At 45.3% G+C, this 21,376-nt stretch overlaps 1 long non-coding RNA gene across 1 annotated transcript; it reads right to left on the bottom strand.

The window, feature by feature from the left end:
• Window positions 1-6,477: 6,477 nt before the first annotated feature.
• LOC133510204 (uncharacterized) lies at window positions 6,478-19,808 on the bottom strand. Its single transcript, XR_009797545.1, has 3 exons — window positions 19,347-19,808; window positions 7,553-7,655; window positions 6,478-6,776 (listed from the first exon to the last, which is right to left on the bottom strand). It is a non-coding gene; the product is annotated as an uncharacterized LOC133510204 (long non-coding RNA).
• Window positions 19,809-21,376: the final 1,568 nt, after the last annotated feature.

Below are 21,376 nucleotides of genomic sequence, written 5' to 3'. Positions count from 1 at the left end.
TGATCCTTAGTAAGGTGAGGAATCACCCCAGGACTACACGACAGGACTTGGTCAATGACCTGAAAAGAGCTGGGACCACTGTTTCCAAGGTGACTGTTGGTAATACACTAAGACGTCATGTTTTGAAATCATGCATGGCACCGAAGGTTCCCCTGCTGAAACCAGCACATGTCAAGGGCCGTCTTAGGTTTGCCAATGACCATTTGGATGATACAGAGGAGTCATGGGAGAAGGTTTTGGGGTCAGAAGAGACCAAAATTGAACTTTTTGGTCAAAATTCCACTAACCGTGTTTGGAGGAAGAAGAACAAGAACACCATCCCTACTGTGAAGCATGAGGGTGGTACCATCAAGCTTTGGGGGTGTTTTTCTGCACATGGGACAGGACGACTGCACTGTATTAAGGAGAGGATGACCGCGGCCATGTTTTGTGAGATTTTGGGGAACAACCTCTTTCCCTCAGTCAGAGGATCGAGGATGGGTCGTGGCTGGGTCTTTCAACATGACAATGACCCGAACCACTCAGCCAGGAAAACCAAGGAGTGGCTCCGTAAGAAGCATATCAAGGTTCTGGTGTGGCCTCGCCAGTCTCCAGACCGAAACCCAATAGAAAATCTTTGGAGGGAGCCGAAACTCCGTGTTTCTCAGCGACAGCCCAGAAACCAGTCTGATCTAGAAAGATCTGTATGAAGGAGTGGGCCAAAATGCCTCCTGCGGTGTGTGCAAACCTGGTGAGCAACTAAGGAAACGTTTGACCTCTGTGATTGCAAACAAAGTCTACTGTACCAAATATTAACATTGGTTTTCTCAGGTGTTCAAATACTTATTTGCAGCTCTATCACACAAATAAATCGTCAAAAAAAAAAAAAATCAGACATTGTGATTTCTGTATTTTTCGTTTTAGATGATCTCTCTCACAGTGGACATGCACATACGATGAACATTTCAGAGCCCTCCATGATTACTAAGTGGGAGCGCTTGCAATATAGCAGGGTGTTCAAATACTCATTTTCTTCACTGTATTTGGGCAAATACCCAAACAGGAGCGTTGTAAATATTGATTCGGATAAGAAAACAACCCCCCGTAATAGATCATCCGTTTAAGGATGCGCCACAGTTTCTCAATAGCGTTTAGGCCAGGGGATGATGAGTTTTTCTCCTTTCAAAAACTTTGCATCATGTGTCCCAGTGGCTATAACACACACACGTGCACACCTTTTTAAAAAGTCCCTCGAAAAGCCCAAATCTTGCAATTTGAAACAAAGTCTATGTTGCACCTTGTTCACCCCCATTACCCAGCATGCACTCATTAGCACGTTTAATTTGGTGGCTGCGCGACCGGGGCCTGATCCGGTATCAGTAGCTTGCAGCTTTGTGGGCGGCCGCAGACACAAACACATTCCTTTTAATGAGGCTACAGCACTCACACCATTAATGTTGCATTGTTCCTATCATGAACTCCTAGGTTACACCCTGCATGCATTTTCCATCGCCATAATCCTTAATTATTTTCATGCACCCTTAATCTTTCATATGGATTTGGTGTTTTCGCTTCAATATTTAACGGCGCGGCCACGCAGCTTTTGTGTGTGCGCGCGTGTGTCGGCGAGGAAATGGATTGGAGCACCTCCTCTTCTAATACGAGCCTCCTCCTGCTCGACTCGGCCTCCGGTGGAGACGCCGTTTTAATTCGCGGCAACGCTGACCTCATTCGCAATAATCCTCTCTTGCTTAATCGCTTGCGCCGCCGAGCCGCAGAGCATTTCTTCATATTCGCCGGGAAGTCGAACTAGACGAGCCCCCCCCCCCGAAACGCAAAAGAAGTACCATAACAAAGAAGTTAATTACAGGGAAAATACAGCAGGCGTTTCAACAAGCAAACATCGATTGTGTTTTGCCTTTCATTTTAGCACACACGTGCGTTAATTACGAGGAATGCAAAATGCTAAATGGCTTCAAACCACAAGGTTTTTCATGATTTTGCTAACTTTTCGGCCGCTGTGAGCTAAAATTTATTCTCAGCTTTTTCCTCTGGTCATGTCTGGCTTCATTTCAAATTGTTGACATTGTTCAAGGTAAGCTTACTAAATTTAAACGAGCACGCAATGTTAAGAGTTTTATCACTATTATTCAGTCACATTTGACGAGGCGGTTCACGCCCACGCGCGCGGCGCTCGCAAATCTGCGCTGTCGAGCACGAAAAATCCCCCGCGTAAAATTTGTCACGAGTAGAAAAAATAGATATTGAAAGACGTCGTTTATTTTGTGTAATCTTGACATTAATTTACATGAATATTTCATAAACGTTGTTAACAAAACAAGCCTGCTCCTAAACAACCGGCATTCACCAAGAAACAGGAAATGCAAGTTAACCGTACGGAACATATTCGGAAGTGATGCCAAAAACGCATGTTCAGAGCTGCTTCACGTACTGCGACCGCATTTACGTCGAAACTCATGAACATCATGAGCTATGTCAAAAGAAAATCAGTTACGCCAGGGGTGCTCAATGCTTCGAGGCAGTTTTGGTTTGACGGCGGTCCCCCCCCCCCCCCCCCCCAAAAAAAAAAAAGACGTCCGACTATCATCCACCTCGTCGCTTGATTCAGGTGTGGCCAATACGTCGGGCGCACGCACATAAAGGCGTGTTCTAGCAAGACGGCTTCCTATTTACGGCAGTCGCAGCGATGCGCACGTGTACCCCCATCTACATGCTTTAGGAGGATATAGATTTCATCAATGGATTGACAATCGATCCCGCTGTAAATTACGCTAGATTATAACATCAAGATTGCTGTCAGGAATGTTTGTTACAATGCATTGCTAGCTTGTTGCCACTAATGACGATTATGTTGAACAAAACTTTCAGCATTTTCAAAACATTGCGGGTACAGACCGTTCGTGTTTATTCCTTGACAGGCCAGTGAATTTAACTTTTCTTCCGATAAAGTTTGTCAGATCAAGAATTTTTATTGATGAAAAAATTTAAATAACATTTTATATCATAATCTACTAATCTCAGTTGAAATTGGAAATGAGCATTTCTGAGTTGGAAATTTTTGTTTTCTATTTTAGTTATTTGTTTATTTTAGTCTCGATTTATGTTATATTAATCTACTAAATTATTTTAAGGTCTGAAGAGTCCATCCCTAATCACACCCGCAACTTTATCTGCGCTCATGACTGAGCACACTTGTACATTTTTCAAATGTGAGTGACTGATTATTCCTTCATTATTTAACCAGTTGAGGCAACTGAGAACAGTTTCTCATTTACAATGCCCACCTGGAGGCAAGGAAGGGTTCAGTGCCCTGCCCAAGGGCACTTTGACGGCGGCCAGAATCAGTGGATGACCCGTTCTACCGAGTGAAAATGTGGGCACCAAGGGGAGAGCACTTGAGAAGCTCTGCTATCAATTTTCAAAGTTGAAAAATATTGCCTCATGCTCAGCAAATGCAGCAAAATAAGATATATATTTTTAGGGCCCTTTAACGTTAACGTAGATTAGAAAATTGGGATGTAATTAAGTTTGAAGGAGGCCAAAATGGCTGATGGGCGGAGCCGTCCCCGTGTGGAAAAAGGTGCACGCGTTTATCTGGTGCACGGAGCGGGGTGGGTTGGGGTGGGGGGCACTTTCATTCCCGCTCGGGGCTCCGTAATCCCATCTAGTGATATGATAGGAAGCCAGATGGGATAACGCCCCGCAACACCATTAGCGATAATGTGTCGGTCATAATACTTGGGCCACTGACCACTGTTGGGTAATCTGGTTAGGACTTGATTGACCGGGATGATGAAATGATTAAGAGACTATGATAGATGGCGTCAAACTAGTTTTTCTTCATGATTGCAGTTCTCAATCACTCACAATTTATTTATAAACTTCCCATCCTGGGGCCAAATAATTCTTCATTAATTCCTTTGCGATAGATGAGCATAAATACACTGCATGGCACAGTTAATGGCACATCCATTAATTACATTGTGATTACATATATTTTTTGAACGCATTCATTTTCAAATTTACTGTAGCTGTGACTTCCAATATTTTGACACTATTTCTTCTGGGAATTTAGAAGGATGCTATCTACCCATAAAATAGTAAAAAAAAAAAAAAAAAAAAAAAAAGAATTCAGAAAAGAAACATGGTCTAGATGTTGCTAGAGAAATGACAAAAACTAATCAAATGTATTTCTATGTTTCTCTAATGGTTACCCGTAATCGACAAGTCTGAATTATGTTTCTGTTATTACTGTGATCTATTTTTTAAGGCAATGTACTGGTTTACACAAAAACAAAGAAAAAATAGAAAAATCCCATTATTACTTCCTTTTTGTTATTACATTATTATTTCTCAAATAATAGTGTGTGAATAGTGGGCGACTGCTGTTGTAATTTGGGTCTAAAAAGGCAAATTCAATTTGACATGATTTATTCGGCCGCAAAACTGCAAAATTGCGCATTAATTGTAAGATTTTGTTTGCGCTGAAGCACTTCACGATGCAAAATAGCCTCTTTGTACTTTTAGGACATTTTGTTTCATAAATTTGTTCAGTGCTGGGATTTGGTATAAAAAGTACTGTATTTTTTTTGCCATAGTTACAAACTACTTACAGGTAAAAAAAAAAAAAAAAAAAAAGAATCCCTGATAAAACTGTCTAAATATGTCACTACACTTCTATACAAAAAGGGGGTGTGTACAAAAAAAAAGAAAAATTGAATCAACAGTTGTTGTTAAAACAGACAAATGGCTGCCAATTACAGCTGCCGTCATTGGGATTTGTGGCAGGGCCCTCGTCGGGGTCACCGAGAAATGTGTAGGCAGTCATTCATCCGTGGATCCGGAGCCCCAAGACGCATCTTCAGGGGTTTGAAGGGCCCTTCTTTCGGGGTCCCCCCCCCCTCCCTCGAGCGTCTTGGATGAGGAGCGGACAGTATGTCGAGGCAAGAACCGTAGATAAAAATGGTGGACAAGGAGTCTTCAGTGCTAATTAGCCACCTAGCATAGGGCCTTTTTTGTGCTGAAAGGCTCTTATGTTGTGTGTGTGTGTGTGTACATATGTGCTTGGGTGGGTTGGCAGGTGGGGTGGGGGCACAGCCCCTCCGGGTAATTGGACCGTCGTCACTCCAGAGAAAACGGCGAAATTTGTAGGAAGTGCTAACAGGACCTTTGTGTGCCATGTTTCCCTTTTCCAGGGAGCCGGCGGGGCCAGAGTGAGAGGCCGCTATAGTGGGAACGGACCCACCGTACCTGAGTGGGGGGCGCTAATGAACCTCTTCACATGGCCGCTCAGCCAAAAGGAAGCGAGGTGGAGTGGGGAGCGGAGGCGGGGAAGGGGAGTGCGGGAGCAGAATAGCAGGTGGGACAAAAGGTCTGCCTTGAGGAGGCGTGCGGGGGGTGGTCCGTTAGGTTGTGGTGGTCGTGAGTTGGGGGGGGGGAGGGGGGTACGCTGAGCGGTATTCTCCTGGCCCATTTACACCATCGCCCTGCGAGGCAATGGAGCACTTAGCACAAGTGTCGCCATCCAGCTCGCCAATGGAAACAAGCACAACTCTATCCGTCAATGTTTACCATGAAGGATGTGTCATTTGTGTCATTAATAGGGACCCCCCCCCCCCCCCCCCCCCAGCACCCAACTCCCACCCTGTCTACACAGCGCACCTATCACAAACTCGCAGAGAATGGACGCCGGTGTCGAAACGACGTCTCCAGCGCACGCCGCACATCTTCGCCTTTGTCCGGCTCGCCGCCAAACGGGGACTAAAATTCTTTTGCTTAAAAAAACGGCCGACCAAGCACAAGCGCCGCATCTATTCAGGAACTGCCGCGTGCTGAAGTGTCCTCCGACTGAACAACACTTTGTCGCGATGGATATTTATTGTCGTCTTTTTCTGGCAGCTCCTACAGAGAAACTCGTTTCAAGGGGTTGTTTACACAATGATTTTAAAAAATATATACATATACAGTATTTGCACTTTGTACATTGCAGACGTTGCCTTCATGGACTTCTGGAATTCGGCAACAACTAACAACCATAATGACTAGGGATACAACGGTACGCCCCCCCACCCCAAACACCTACACTATTTGCTATTCAAGCATGGGATTAGATTAAACAAAATCAAATAATATAGCAAATAAACTGAGATTCAATAACTATATTGAATCAATTTCTGCAAATAGGGACAGGGACATGTTAGGCAAAATATGGCCCGTGGGCCACATATGGCACGTTTGGTTCTTGGTTAGATGATGCTAATGATTCGATGATCTCAACGAATGAATTAGAAATAACAAAATGTTTTTCCAAAAATAATTTATAAATGACTCGACAGTTATAATAAATCAATCATTAAAGGTAGCCGTGGAGGACAAAAGTTTGTGTCCCCGTGCACTAGAACCGAGTCTGTTAGGGAGGAGGCTTGGGCAGATCCGTAGAGGCAAGATCATTTCAGCGCTTTCCTTTGTGTTAGGTTCTTCTTCCTCAGCAAGAGGAGAGAAGTACAAGCTCCATCCTGGAGCCAGACCGTGAAGAAATGGATGGATGGATGGATGGATGGAAAGAGGCGACACAGCCAAGGCCACCCTGACCCGCAAGTCGCCCCCCATGTCCAAGACAAAACCCAGAAAGGGGGAGAGAGCGATTGGACAAGGCAGCCCCGAGGACAACGGCGAGGTAATGAGCAGGAGAGGCACAGACTTCCCAGAAGTTCACCCCCATTTCCGTTGCGCCTTTTGTGGCCTGACGGCCTCCCTCGGATCGGCCATTGTCGCTGCTAGACGGGCGAGGAGGAGAGGCGACCAGGCGGGAAAGAGAAGGTGGTGGGGTGGGGCAAACATTTTTAGATTGGGGGGAAAAATGCACAATGAGAGAATTTTATTTACTGTCTTTTGTAAGACTGCATAGGTGTACCCAATATTCTGCTCAGTGTCTATGTGATATATATATATATATACATACACTATAATATATACTGTCAAAAATTATTCAATCATTCATTCATTCAACATATCTACTGAAATATTTTTTAATCTTGTATTGGATTGTGTAACCGTACCAAATGTGATCAAATTGAAGATATTAATTTAAAAATACATTTATTTAGGAAATCCATTGTGAGTTTGTATTATTGATTGATATTTTATGTCTTTAATGTATTTGTAATTATTTTTTATTTATTACAAAGAGGATCAATTTTTCTGGCATGTGCGATATGTGCAGCAACACTGTTGCTGCATTCTTATTGGTTTATGATTTTATGTATTTTTAAACAAATAAGTTGTGGGTTTGTTTGGGATATTTAAAAAATAATGTAAACATTTATATTTACTATTAATTCAAAGTTTAATTAGTATAATTTTATTGTTTATGTATTTACTGATGTATTATTTTAAGATTGATTTTCTTAACATTTTTAACACTGACGAATACATTTTGGATGATTTATTCGGCTACTGGATGGCAACTTCCCATATCAAACACGCAATACTTGTTTAAAGTGAGTGACAAGTATGAAGCGGCAAATAAAAGGTACACAAATGCATTACTGACCTTTTGCATCATCATGAAGTCATGAAGTATTCTTAATCAGGGGCGTCAAACTCATTTTTGTCTTGGCGCCACATCGTAGTTATGGTTTCATTTGAAGTTATGGCTGTGAACTCAAATGAATGGATGATCGCTTGATATTATTACATATATACAAATTGATGGATAACTCCTTTTCAAAATCAAAAGGCAGTAAAAAAAAAAAAACAAACAGGTGCTTCATTTCCGAGTAGTACAGGGCGAGGAGGGGGTGGGGGTTGTATGTGTCGCGTACAGCGAGCGGGTGAGTACATCGAAATGTCGCGACAATTAAGAGGCTGAGGAAGGGGGGGGGGGGGGAATTGCATTTGAAAGAGACGAGACTGAAGGAAGCGCATAGGAGAGACGGCAGCGGTTTGTGCGGATAGAAGGAAGTCTTTCGACACTGCTCCTAATGGATTTAGCTCAGACGGCACTCACTCTGTGGCCCAAGGCACGGAATCGCAAGCCATATATATATATATATATATATATATATATATATATAAATATATACCGTAGATAGGGAGGGAGAGAGAGAGAGAGAGCGGGAAAGAGAGAGAGTGGGAGGGAAGTAGGTGTATCTTGCAGAAAATGTATTTTAAGGGTCCATAAAACTCAGTGAGTCATCCATCAAGCCATCAATTTTCTTAGCCGCTTATCCTCATAAGGGTCGCGGGAGTGCTGGAGCCTATCCCAGCTGTCAACCAGCAGGAGGCGGGGTACACCCTGAACTGGTGGCTAGCCAATCGCAGGGCACACGGAGACAAACAGCCGCACTCGCATATACACCTACGGGCAATTTAGAGTGTCCAATTACTGTTGCATGTTTTTGGAATGTGGGAGGAAACCGGAGTGCCTGGGGGAAACCCACACAGGCACGGGGAGAACATGCAAACTCCACACGGGGGGGGTCCGGAATCAAACCCGGGCCCTCAGAACTGTGAGGCCAACGGCTTTCCAGCTGTCATTGAGTCATGACTTCTGGAATTTTAGACAAAATCGTCCCACGACTGGGCCGAGATGTCTGCCATAAGAGTTTGGATGAAAAATTCTTCAGGACGCATGGGCCAAATTGCACAGGAAGTCGGCCATTGTGGTCCGAAGCTGCCATTTTACAGGATTCTTTTTGAAAAAGGGCCTATACCACCTGTAAACGCCCAGGAGGCGGGGTACACCCTGAACTGGTTGCCAGCCAATCGCAGGGCACAAGGAGACAAACAGTCGCACTCACAATCACACCTCGGGCCAATTTAGAGTGTCCAATTAATGTTGGATGTTTGTGGGATGTGGGAGGAAACCGGAGTGCCCGGAGAAAACCCACGCAGGAATGGGGAGAACATGCAAACTCCACACAGGCGGGGTCGGGATTGAACTCACGGCATCAGAACCCTGAGGCCGATGCTTTACCAGCTGATCCACCGTGTCGCCGAGTCCTGGAATGTCTGGGGGGGAAAAAATGACACCATGTATGAAGACGTCACCAATGCTGGCGGTTTGAATTTGTTCCATTTCCACTTAATGGAGGTGCAATGACCACAAGTCCAAATACTTTTTTTTTTTGTTGATGCAGAACGAGGGACCGGCCGGGAAAGAGGAGCCCGGGGTCGGCGTCTGGTCGCAAACTGACGGACAGCTCTTGAGTGACAGCTCGGTGGCAGCCATTATGGCACAGGGGTGTTCCCGCTACAGTGGAAGCTGTCAGTCGTCCCGTCGGCGGCGTGACAAGAACGCTCTCGCCGCAACAGGCTGAGAAGAAAGCATGTCATCTTTTTCTCCCCCCCCCCTTCCCGCTCTCGGCAACGACGATAAAGGAGCGGCAGTTGGGAACAATGGGAACGACCGAAGAAGAAGACAGAAGAAAAAAAAAGGACAGAGGAAGAGATGGGTGAGCTTCTCTGACATGTGAATTGCATTTCCATCGCCTCGAGAACGCCGGACGAAGGGGAGGGAGGGCAGGCTTAGATGTTTATTTTAACTACACTCTATTTGTCTGACGTCGGGGGGGGGGGGGGACCTCTGGAAAGAAACTGAAGGAAGAAAAAAATAAAGCAATTCAGCTAGTGGCATACGAAGAGGGGGGGGGGGGGGGGGCGGCAGCCACACATGAGGCCGCGTGACAAATATGACAGCAGATTATCAAGGATGCCACTCACGCTCGGCTGATAGCAGATAACTGACACTACCTGCACATGACTCCTCTCCTCCGTCTTTCTCGTTTTCTGCCGCGGTTGTTGACGGCGTGTTGTTCTTGCTCCCGTTTCACGCACATAGCGGGCAACTGCGTACCGTTTGTCACGTGCAAGCGGGGGGGGGGGGGGGAGCTGTCATATAAGCTTCATGAGAAATATGACAAGGCGGCGGAAAGTGGACACACCAAATGAAAAAAATGGAAGTAGAACTGCAATGTGGAAAAATAAGCCAACAGTAAAACGAGTTGGCGCTGGTTAAACAGATTCTTGTGATATGTTTTAATTACTGTAATAAAGCAGTTAACTAATTTTTACCCTCGTGCGCGTAATTAATACAAGGCTGCAATACTGTTGCCATTTACATAAAACAAAAACAAGCCTGCATTTTTTTTTTCAACCAAACATTTATGGCAGTTAAAACATGACCAAATATTTTATTTGTATTATTTCTTACGCGCGATGCCGACTCCTGCTTTACCTTTGTTATGGTCAACTGCATACAAATTGTCTCATTTGACCGAATGACAGGGCGAGCTGTCATATTTGCGTCGATAAAAAAAATAATAATAATAATTGCAAGGTGGTGCAAAATTCTCACAATAAAAAAAAAAAACAGAACCACAATTCACATCTGATGAGAGGTAAATTTTTTAAAATAGGACTTAAATCATTGCTGTAAGGCAAATGAAGGTTTAATTATTGTCCTCATTTGACCATGAAATAAGCGTTTGCGCTATAATAGTGTATAATAGAGTATAATAACAGAGATGGCGCCACGCACAGCTGCACTGGCTCTTATTAGCACTCCAGTTTGTTGCATTTTCTTTTTATTTTGGCGTTACTTGGAGATTTTTTTTAAAGCTAAATTCGCCGATAGCTTCTAGGACCTGATTGATCTGGGACTGAATGATAATCAATCACAAACGACGATCGAGAGGAAAAAAAAAAAATCTTGTAACACCAGGATCATCAAGACCTGATTTTCCTTGCAGTCTCGTGCGGACCCTTTCCATCTATCGCGGGAGCTAACGGTAGTCACTGTGGTAGCAGTTTACATCCCGCCGGATGCTAACATTAGCACAGCACTTAACCGTCTGCTCGCGATTGTCAACAAACAGCAGCCCGCCCACCCCGACGAAGTGCTTATTGTTGCTGGTGACTTCAATGAAACGTGTTCTACCCAAATTCATCCAGTATGTGTAGTGTCCCACCAGAGGGTATAAAACCCTGGACCACGTTAAACAAGGTCTTAATGGATCTGATCATGTCTGTGTTTCCCTCACCCCCAAATACGTCCCCCTACTAAGCCAAACAAGGCCACAAACTGAGAATGCGATCTCGCAGCTGGAGGACGGTTTTTCACGCAGTGTTTGGGACTTATTTCAACACCAGAACCTCCAGGAAAACACACTGTTCTTTCCTATCATGAAAATGGCGTTGCCACTGTAACTGTCAATAGACAGATCCGTGTTTTTCCCATCCAAAAACCCTGGACGACTCAGGTACTCCTGAGATACCGTAACGCCGTCTTCAGGAAAAGGGGACAGTGCAGCGCTGCCAGAGCTGACATAAAGAGACGCATCAAAGAGGCCAAGGCGCTCTATAAAAGGAACATTGAGGAGTGCTTCACAGAAAACAACTCCAAATGAGATGTTGGAGGGTTTTACAACACATCACAAACCGCAGCAAAAATAACCACAAGCGTGCCAACACGGACACCTCTCCACCGGAGGAACTAAACAGTTTCTTTGCCCGCTTTGAGACTGATGGATCCGATTCAGTCTCACCACAGCCACCTCCCATCAGCAGCAAACTGACGCTTCAGGAACACAAAGTGAGACGTGCGCTCAGGGCACACATGGAGTGCCCGGGAAAGTAATGAAAGCCTGTGCTGATCAGCTGATCGGTGTTTTCACAAAAATCTTTAACTGTTGCCCGCAACAATCAACCATCCCCTCCTGCCTGAAATTTGCAACAATCCTCCCCATCCCCCAAAAAGCTGCTATTGACAGTCTGAATGTTTACAAGCCTGTTGCATTTACGCCTGCTTTGAGGGGCTGGTTGCACGTCACATTGGGGACTAACTCCTAACTCTCACGAGATCCTCACCAGTCTGCCTGCATAGGAAACCGGTCCACCGAGGATGCCATCGGAATACCTCACACTGCACAGAGCCACCTGGATCACCAAGAGAACCATGTGAGGATGCTCTTTGTAGACTTTAGTTCTGCCTTTAATGCCATCATCCTGAGTATTTTGCTTGACAAAGTCTCCCTCCTTGGACTATCCCCATCCATCTGCTTCTGGATTCAGGACTCAAAAACTGTCCACAATCTGTCAGACATGGCCAAAACCTCTCTTCCTCCATCACCCACAGCACCGGGGCCCCTCAAGGTTGTGTACCGAGTCCTCTCCTGTACTCACATGACTGCACAACGACCTATCTCAGCAAATCCTTCATCAAGTTTGCCGATGAGACCACCGTTGTCGGGCTCATCTCAGAAATGAGGTTGCAAAACTGTCAAATTGGGGTTTAGCAAACAACCCGCACACCAAAGACCACAAAAACGAAGGAGATCGTCCTGGACTTCCGGCCTTACAAATCCAAGCAAATTAGCAGGGGGTGCGAACGATATAGCAGTGCAATGGGGGGGGGGGGACTGTCCGGCTATCTTCGACTTTGAATCTATCCGTGTGTGTGTGTGTGTGCATGCCAATGTGCGCACCCGTGACACTCAGCCCCCCATAACCTCATTAGAACCTTTCGGGCCCCGCTGTGCACGCATCCACACACACGCACGCTGCTTTGATTGGGCAAAGTCTAAAGATGTCAATCACCTGCCAGCGCCGGCCCCAGTCGAGAAAGGCGACAGCGCACACGCACACGCATCAAGGGAGCACCCCCCCCCACCCCCCACCCAGCCGCGGCACTATTTGAGAGTAATTTCATGTGCCAGCGTGGCGCATAATACACTTTTAATGGACAACTAATTCTCTGCCATTATTTCGTCAACATGATTACGGGATCTGCCGCTCGCAATCCCGAGGAGTTGGGCCCGGGCTTTTTAAATATACACAAGACATTAATGTGTCTCTATTCAGCTTTACATCAGGGGATGTCAGCCATTTACATAATGCCGCCATTGAGGTCCGTGACAGCCTCCCCGCTCGCTCGCTCGCTGCCTGCTCTATTTTTCGACATGATTTCTCCCCACAAAAGGGCCTCAGAGCGCTGCCTTTTCCCTCCCCTGAATACTGGCACTCTCCGCTAATGTCACGGGCGGAACCGGCTGCTGCTTCGGGGTGGGGTGGGGGCTCTGCGCTCAAATGAATGGGCAAAGTTTCCATTCCATCACCTGTACACAGACAGCATAGTGGAGCGATACAAAGGGATGAGAGCATAATTTGACCACTTAAACGGCGAGTTCATTAAGCCTGTCAGGAAAGCGGCGCCGGGGCGCGTATTCAAATGTGCTTCCCAGGACTTCAGATTGGGATACGTCCCTTCTCTCTGCAAACACGCAACGGCAGGAGATGCAATTTCCGTGCCAAAATGTGCTGCACTTTCGGCTTCTAGTCTGAGGGGCGTCAGAAAGGTTCCAGGAGCCGTGTCGCCAGAGGTTGGTTTCAAACTCAAACCGCAACTTGTCCCCACGAATTTGGGCCAGATACTCAAGCAGCACGTCGACATTTTTGCCACCCAAATGTTTTTCTTCCATTGAAATGAATAGAAATAAAGCTAATGCGTCCCGGCACCAGAACAAATGTGTACTTAAAAATAAATACAGTACAATAAACACACTTTATTAGCGAAAAATTTCATGTTTGCTCGAAAATCACTCAGCAACTTATTAACTTCTCCTTTTCAGAGGCTATATACTGTCGGTACCTTTCGTGTAATGCTAACACGATCACCCGCACGCTCTTTTACATTTATCCACATCAACAACAATTCCTCTGGTTTTTATAATTTAAGGTCTTCATCAAAATTTCCTCCGGTCACATTGGCGACCTTTATGTCCTCTTTGTTCTTAATAGTACAGATGGTAGATTTTGTCCAACCAAAGTACACATCTAAGATGTCAAACATTGCATGTTTAGCTATTATTTCCTTGCAGCAGTACATACTACATCTACACTTTTTAAAATCAAAATTGCTAGCAATTTCTTCGGAGGAGTACTTTTGAACAAAAAATGAAGACAATGTTTAGCAAATTATGTTTTGAAGAAGCACAACTGAGCCTTGCGCATGCAAGCCAAGACAATTTTTCGCACTGAAGCAAAATTTGTTTTGGAAATGGAATTGTTGGTGAAGGAGGGCAGCCGGTCGGAAAAGGGTGGCGTCGTGCCCTCTCTGGGTCGGGCATGAGATCCCGCCCTAAGTGGAGGAGTTCAAGTATCTTGGGGTCTTGTTCACGAGTGAGGGAAGAATGGAGCGGGAGATCGACAGAGGGATCGGTGCAGCGTCTGCAGTGATGCGTACTTTGTATCGGTCCGTTGTGGTAAAGAAGGAGCTCGGTTGAAAGGCGAAGCTCTCAATTTACCAGTCGATCTACGTTCTTACCGTCACCTACGGGCACGAGCTGTGGGTCGTGACAGAAAGAACAAGATCCCGGATACAAGCAGCTGAAATGACTTTCCTCCGCGGGGTGTCCGGGGTCTCCCTTAGCGATAGGGTGAGAAGCTTGGTCATCCGGGAGGGGCTCAGTGTCGAGCCGCTGCTCCTCCACATTGAGAGGGGACAGATGAGGTGGCTGGGGCAACTTATCCCGATGCCTCACAGACGTCTCCTCGGTAAGGTGTTCCAGGCATGTCTCACCCAGTGGAGACCCCAGGGACGACCCAGGACATGCTGGAGAGACTATGTCTCTCGGCTGGCTTGGGAATGCCTCGGGATCCCTCCGGAAGAGCTGGAAGAACTGGCTGGGGAAAGGGAAGTCTGGGTTTCCCTCCTGAAGCTACTTCCCCCGCGACCCGACCTGAAGAAGCGGTAGAAGATGGATGGATGGATGGATGGATGGATGGAGGGCACCCACGTAGTCATTGGAACGTGAGGTCCAATGATCCATCCAGTTTCTATCGCGCTCATTTCCATGAGGCTTGTGGGTAACTAGAACCAAGTGACACTGGGCAAGCGGTAGAGAACACCCTTGACTTGCTGCCAACCAATCACAGGGTAAACAAGCATTCACACCAACCACACCTGCGGACAATTTACAATCGAGCACCTTTCTTGGGGGGAGAATGGTGTGAACCAAGATTTAAAAAAGGGGATCACCAGACTGCGAGTCAGACGTACTGCCCCGCGATTTCAACATCAGGTAGAAATGGGACAGAGAACGCAGTCTTCAGTGTCAAATGTTCATTACTACCACCTACAGGGCTCGAGTGGAACAGCAACTACCGAAGCGGATGCATCTTTAGCTTTTGAACTCAATTGAATCCAAACGCCATTGTTATTGATTTTTTGGGGTGGTTTTGAGGAGGATCCCGTCATCAAGCATGCAATCCTTGCGCCGGAGTGCAGGCGACCCAGGAAACAGATTCTCGCGGCACAGGAAGTTGAAGCTTCTTCAGCTGTCTGAAGTCTGAACATAATAACAGCGGCCCATCCGGATCGGCCCTGCCTTTGCGTGCTCTGTTTTGCACCAACAAGGTTGTTATTGTCTCCGCTTCCACACCGGGCCGCCGTTTGATGTGCGACGGCTCTCGCCCGCCACTGGCCAAATACAGGAAGTTGTCTTTCATGTCGCCGGACGGCCATTTTGGCAGGTCACGGCTGGTTTACGGGAGTTTGCACGGAAGCACGAGCGCACTTGAGGTGACACTGGCGAAATAAGCTCACAGAAATATTGGGAAAAGCTTGCGGTTTGATATAAATATGAAAGAAAAACTGATTTGTATAGCAACAATCGCAACCCAAGGTAGCCTAATAATGTTATTAAAAAAATTATTGACAGCAAAATCAAATGATGGTATTTTGACCATTTTTTGCAAATAAATATTCTCAATCACAATATCGTTGTACAGCAGTTGGATTTTGGGATTCTATTGTCAGTAGTTCATAGAATAAAATGAATATGCTCATTTTACTTCACGACAGCAAAATTAGACAATTTTATTATCTTGTTGTGGTGTCAATTTTTGTTAAAAATTTGTATTCTTTGTTGAGCAAACACTGCTTTGAGGATTTTGTTTGAAACCGGGCACGGAACCAGTGTCACAGATTTTGGTAGTTATTTTAATAAATAATTTTAAAAAGGATGTATTAATATTTTATTATTGCTTATTATTTTATTATTTATCATCATCATCATATAATTCTTTATTATTTTATAATTTAATTATTATAGTAGAAAATCACATGGTCAAATGAATGTCTCAAAAAATGTTATGTCCCACGTGTTTTCTAGCATACTGGTTCAGATTGAATTTGCTTGAAATCTTTTGAGCACAATAAAATGCGCTTTTGGAATGAAGTCAGAAAGATGGGCAGGTAATACAAGTCTCATGCATGTGTCATTACAGATTGGGAGGATCGCACAACTTGATTTCCGCCGTCCACAAAGCCTTCTTGACACGGGGGGAGCCGGCTCTTTGACCAAAAGCGATAAAACCGCATGAGAATGTCGGAACCGACGCTGGAGGCTGAGCAGTAATTGCTCCTAATGGAAAAACATATAATGGCAGGCGATGAGGAAGGCCATATACCAGTTGAAGAGTGAGAGTACTTTTCTTTAGAAAATGGATGAAAAGCCTCGACTGGGGGGAGGAAGAAGAAAGAACGTGTTTGCGGGTACGCGTGTGCGTGTTTGTGCAGTGAGAGCGCTGCTGTAGAATGTTATAGGAACAATATCGGATATTTATTGTGAGAATATGTGTTGTCAATACGACCGTGTACCCTGTAAAGAAAGTGTAGCGCTATATTACACCACAAGTGAACTTGTTTCCAGCTAGATGCTTTACATAGGTACTGTACACGGGTGCGATGAAAGTGCACAACACTTGGACAATACCGAACAATGTTAAGGTCTGCAAGGCTAAAAAGGTTTCATGAGGTTAGGGTTAGGTGTGATACACTTGCAAGGAAATGAGAAGTTTGAGCTCAACTTTCCCTGAAAAGCTCTTCTTGTCAACCATGTTTACGTTTCTCCCTTTCTGCGACAATTACGTCTCGCGTCAGCACGAAAAGATGTCGCTCCTTTGTACAACGTGCAACAATATTGTTTTTCCGCCCCTTCTGCGAGGTGCGAAGCGGTGACAGCCGAGTGTTATTTGCGATAGCCGACATTTCCATGAATAGCTGAGCAGCGCCATTAGCAAGGTGATGCAGATGCGAGCGGTAATAGGAAGATGATATTGCCATTACCGCCTTGTCCTGTCAGATTGCATTTCCATTTCCAGCCGGTGGAAGCCCAAACGCGCCACTCTCGAGCCCAAACAGAAAATCAATGCGAGTAATAGCTGCCGATTGTGAGGAAGTGAGGAACGACCGCAATCAACAACACACCTGAGGTGGCAAAAGTTGGGGATTTGCACCACACGATAAATAAAATAAAATTCTCTTAGGGTCAAGTAAGTCTTTGCAAAGGTTGGGCGTGCAAGGCAAAAATTGCCAGTAAAATTACAATACCGATAGTCGAAAAAAACGACCATAATTCCCGGCATACAGAGCGCACCTGCTTATAAGCCTCACCCGGTACATTTGTAAAGGAAATACTTTTTGGTACATATATACGCCCCAGCTGTGTAAAAGCCACAAGTGCCCACATTGAAACACGAGATAGTTACAAAGAAAGACGGTACACAGAGAGCTTAATGCTAGCGTCGGCCGCTGCTCTATTGCTAACGCAAGCGCCGCACTAACAGGGCCAGTTAAAAAAAAAAAAAAACGGTAAATATCACTGAGACACGGCAGTAACATGGTAGCGCAGCGCGAACAGGGCCGGACTGGTAAAAGTGACTTCCTCGGCACATATATTCCACCGGTCTCACTCTTACCTTTTCCGCTCGAGTGCCCCCCCTTGCGGCCGTTAAAAAAATGCACAAATTAGCCGCATCACCGCATAAATCACAGGGTTAAAGGCGTGTGAAAAAAGTTTGCGGCTTATAGGCCGGAAATTACGGTACTCAAGTACTGTAACAGAACATTAAATTTACTTTGTTACCTCTGACCACTGCAACACGCATAATGCAGCTCCCCCCACCCCACTGGCTTTGTGTGCCACCACCAGGAGCCTTGTGCCGCTGCGACTCCCATTCTTCACATCCGCCCGCTTTTCACCCGGCTTGAAACCCCCCCCCCACCGTGTTTGTGTTCGCACCGTCGTCGTTGGCAATGGCGTTATCAATTAGCGCAGCAGTGGGAGCCCAATTAACAGCATCAAACAGCTAATTAATGGAGCTGCGCGAGTAGCTAAAAACGCCGCCACTCAGCTGGGCCGGATGGAGCAGCCATGTTGGCAGCGCACTTAACAATTAACCTGCAGACGTGCATCAAATAGATGGAAAATGTCAAACGGCGACACTTATCCCCGCATCGTCTTGCATTTACTCCCTGCAAAGCCTGAACAACGCTACAGGGGAGTTGCCCGATTAGCACAAACATTATTTATACTAGCACAATCTGATGAAAGCTAACATAAGCGATATGATTACATTTTTTTCTAATGATGTTGATATGGTGTAAGTATGTGGACAGCCACGTGGCCCTGATCGTAGGTCTAAGGTTAGCCGGACGTCGTTGATTAAGGTGAAAAACGGTAAATAAACCTTATCCCCAGATAGCCGGCTTCGTTTCCGCTGGTTATACGTCGCATTCGACCGAGGATGAGACGCAAAGAAAATGTCAAGGCTCCAGTAGAAATGTACTTCACGTTAAAATAGAGAAAGTGTGTAGAAATAACACAAACGAGAGGTCACCAAGTCACAAGCAACAAATCAACACCAGCGGCGTCACACTTGAAGTCGCGTTATGCATACATGTTGTAAGTTTTACAGATTTTTGATTGCACTTAATCATTACCATCGTCTGGAATCAATTGATTGAAGACTTTAATTTGCCCGCAGGTGTGAATGTGGCGGCAACCAGTTCAGGGTGGACAGCCGTAAAACGTACAGCACGGATGCATTTCCACATGAAAATTGAGATGACATCTCATTATCAGGGATGAGAATGACCAATTTGGGAAAACACAAAAAAAAAATTTATAAAACACACTGTTAAATGGTGACATCTGGTTACTTCTAACAGTGTAAATACGGGGCAATTATAATATTTTGGAAAAACTTAAAATATGAGTCCAAACAACCAAAATAATTTTGCCAAACTTCAGACATAAAAATGTAGACTGAGTGAAATTTATCTCAAATAGGCTACTGCACTTACAAGTTATACTTCATACATGAGTACACAAGTAATTGGTTTATTTATATATATATATATATACACATATGGAAGAGAGAGATCATGAAATATAAAAGTGAGTAATAAAATGCATGATCTACAGGGCCAATGCTACAGATAGGTCTAATCGTATTAACAGTTGTCAATTATATAATATTTGAGAAATTTACATCCAACTTACCTTTGTGTTTCCTGGTTTGGATACGCTCCTGGATATTTTTTGCTCCAATCGGAACACAGAGTGCACAGCACTTTTTGTATGTGTTCGGTTAGACGTGTTGATACCGTTTTCGTTTCTATCTGCACGGTTACACATTTTTCAAGCCATGCCCATCTGAAACAGTTTTTTTTACCCGGTGGTTTTTATCAATTTCCCTGGCACGATCTTCATCTTTTCGCTCCAAGACTTTCGACGTACTGCCAAATATGCAGACCGCTCGATAACATATGCGTGCGTATGTCTATAACTTATATCTATGCTGTAGTAAACAGAATGCTTCTCTATGAAATGCTCACATCGGAGTGAAAATACAGACGAAATACCGGAAATCGGAATGTTGTCGTTATTCTAAACACCAAATTTAATGCAAACAGATAGCAATGCCTTTTTCCGCTATCACAGCTGTGACTAATTTCACGACGAGTGTTGCCGACAGATGCTGGCGGCCGGTCTTGATCACAGCCTCGCCCCGCGTCAAGCCGTAAACCACCCCCCTCCCCGCAAAAAAAAATTCTCAACGAATCTACACGTTTCACAACAATGACATTTTTAGCTGGAAAAAAACTCCGAAGAATTCCGCGAATCATCCCTGCATTATAAAATGGGGGGAGGGGGGAGGGGGGAGGGCGGTGGTATTACAGCTTCAATTCTGACAAGTGGAGCACCAACAACCAAGAGCGGAGTGGGGGTTTGTTAAAGCGCAGACCAAACCGGCTGACATGAAGACGTGAATGCAAACGATGGCGATCGGAGGGCAAACGCACTCAGACGGATTTAGGGGCAGACCCCAGACAGGATGAACTAGCTCCTTTCCTCGACTCCGGTTACACGGAGCTCAACGTTTGACAAAAACACACTCACGCACTTTTCTCAGGCACTCAATCACTCACTCACTCACTCACTCACTCAGACACACACAAGGTTGTGCTTATGGCTTAGGAAACACTCCAACCCTATTCAATCAGGCTACGAGGACTGAATCAGCTAAAGGTTAATTGCGCCAGAGTCCTTGTGCACATACGGACGGGAAATGTGTGCGCGTGTAATGTTTGTATGTTTGCGAGGCCGAGTGTATCTGCCGAAACACTTAGTCATTGAAGCAAAATGCCTTTTTGTTACACAAGGATTAGCATGGACATAATCTATGTACATTCCCCCCCAAGCCCAACTCCCCCTCAGGAGACACACAAGTGGCTCTTGGAGGATTTGACCACCCCCAATTGCTCCCAGACAGACAGAGAGGGAGTCATCGCAAAACGGTTTGGAACAGGTGCACCTCGTCCCCGCGCGCCAACAAACGGCATCGAAATCGAGATTAATCTCGAAATCTTTCATGGAACAATCTGGGAGCAACTTCAGCCCAAGTGGACCCAAACAAAAAAAGTAGCCGGAACCTTAAGCGGGACGCAAAACAGAAATTTGGATCCAGCCGGTCCGTCTCTTGAGTGCTGACCGACCCATCGAGAGTAGATTCAAGCAAGTACGTAGTTTTTTTTCACTGCCTGTTTCTGGTCTCTCTGTAGCAGATTTCTAGTGGGTCTGAAATAGAACCCTGCAGCAAAAAGGAATTCAGTACAAGATCTTTTTTTATATCAATGTACATTAATTTACACAAGAGTACCAGTGCCCCACATACCTTGAGCTTCTCTAAAAAGTATCTATTCAAACTATCCATCCCCCCGTACCGTACGATGTTTTGGCTGCACGCCATCCGTTTCTACTGAACCCATCACATGACCTCCAGGACAAACTATTCTCAAAAGCCCCGAGACGTCTCATTTATGCACCAAGTGGCGATGACATCAGCGTGGAGTGCCGGTCAGGATCATTTTGAAGCACTACGAGGTAAAAAGCCGTCAGAAAATTACGAGCAAGGCCATCCCGCACGCTCAAACTTGCAAAAATTGTTTGGTTATACGCGGATATACCGCGCATAACAAAGATGGATGGACTGGGGTACGATTGGGGGATGACGCAAAAGCAAGAGTCAG

This window comes from Syngnathoides biaculeatus, chromosome 12 (genome assembly GCF_019802595.1).
Source record: "Syngnathoides biaculeatus isolate LvHL_M chromosome 12, ASM1980259v1, whole genome shotgun sequence".
In the NCBI taxonomy this organism is placed as follows: Eukaryota; Metazoa; Chordata; class Actinopteri; order Syngnathiformes; family Syngnathidae; genus Syngnathoides; species Syngnathoides biaculeatus.
Note: the sequence above shows the minus strand (reverse complement) of the source record. Positions and strands in the feature narration are given on the sequence as shown.